At 45.8% G+C, this 887-nt stretch overlaps 1 non-coding gene across 1 annotated transcript; it reads right to left on the reverse strand.

Moving 5' to 3' along the window:
- Positions 1-296: 296 nt before the first annotated feature.
- Positions 297-403, reverse strand: LOC148561541 (small nucleolar RNA R71). Its single transcript, XR_015887052.1, has one exon. It is a non-coding gene; the product is annotated as a small nucleolar RNA R71 (small nucleolar RNA).
- Between the last annotated feature and the right edge of the window lie 484 nt (positions 404-887).

The raw sequence follows: 887 nt of genomic DNA on the forward strand, positions 1-887 counted from the left end.
ATGCCAACAACTTTGAACTAAAGCCACAGCTCATCACCCTTGTTCAGAACAATTGTTCATTCGGAGGAAGTGTCCAAGAAGACCCCAATCAATGTCTAACCACTTTCCTGAGGATATGCGATACTGTGAAGTCTAATGGTGTTCATCCTGACACCTATAGACTACTTCTGTTTCCTTTCTCGCTCAAGGACAAAGCATCTAAATGGCTGGAATCCTTTCCAAAGGAGAGTTTAGCAACCTGGGAAGATGTGGTGAATAAGTTCTTGGCAAGATTCTATCCTCCTCAATGGATCAACAGGTTGAGAGCTGAGGTACAAACATTCAGGCAGCAGGATGGTGAGACTCTATATGAAGCATGGGAGAGGTTTAAAGACTTGACAAGAAGATGCCCGCCAGATATGTTCAATGAATGGGTGCCGTTGCACATTTTCTATGAAGGCCTTTCGTATGATCAAAGAAGGCAGTAGACCACTCATCCGGGGGATCTCTGAACAGGAAGAAGACCATTAACAAGCCATAGATGTCATTGAGACTGTAGCAGAGAATGACTATTTCTATGCTTCTGAAAGAGGCAACACTAGAGGAGTGATGGAGCTGAACAATGTGGATGCACTGCTGGCCCAAAACAAGCTTATTACCAAGCAGCTGGCTGACCTCACCAAGAAGATGGAGAGGAACCAAGTAGCAGTAATCACCACCTTATCAACAACCCAAGAAGGGGGTGAATGCAGAGGCAGAGGGTGAGCATGAACAAGCCAACTACATTGGAAACTCACCCAGGCTGACCCATGATCCATACTCTAAGACCTACAACCCTGGTTGGAGGAACCACCCAAACTTTGGGTGGGGAAATCAACAAGATCAAGGCCAAGATCAGAGACGTCACA

Source organism: Arachis ipaensis, chromosome B6, assembly GCF_059453495.1.
Source record: "Arachis ipaensis isolate K30076 ecotype BB chromosome B6, ASM5945349v1, whole genome shotgun sequence".
NCBI classification, from domain to species: Eukaryota; Viridiplantae; Streptophyta; class Magnoliopsida; order Fabales; family Fabaceae; genus Arachis; species Arachis ipaensis.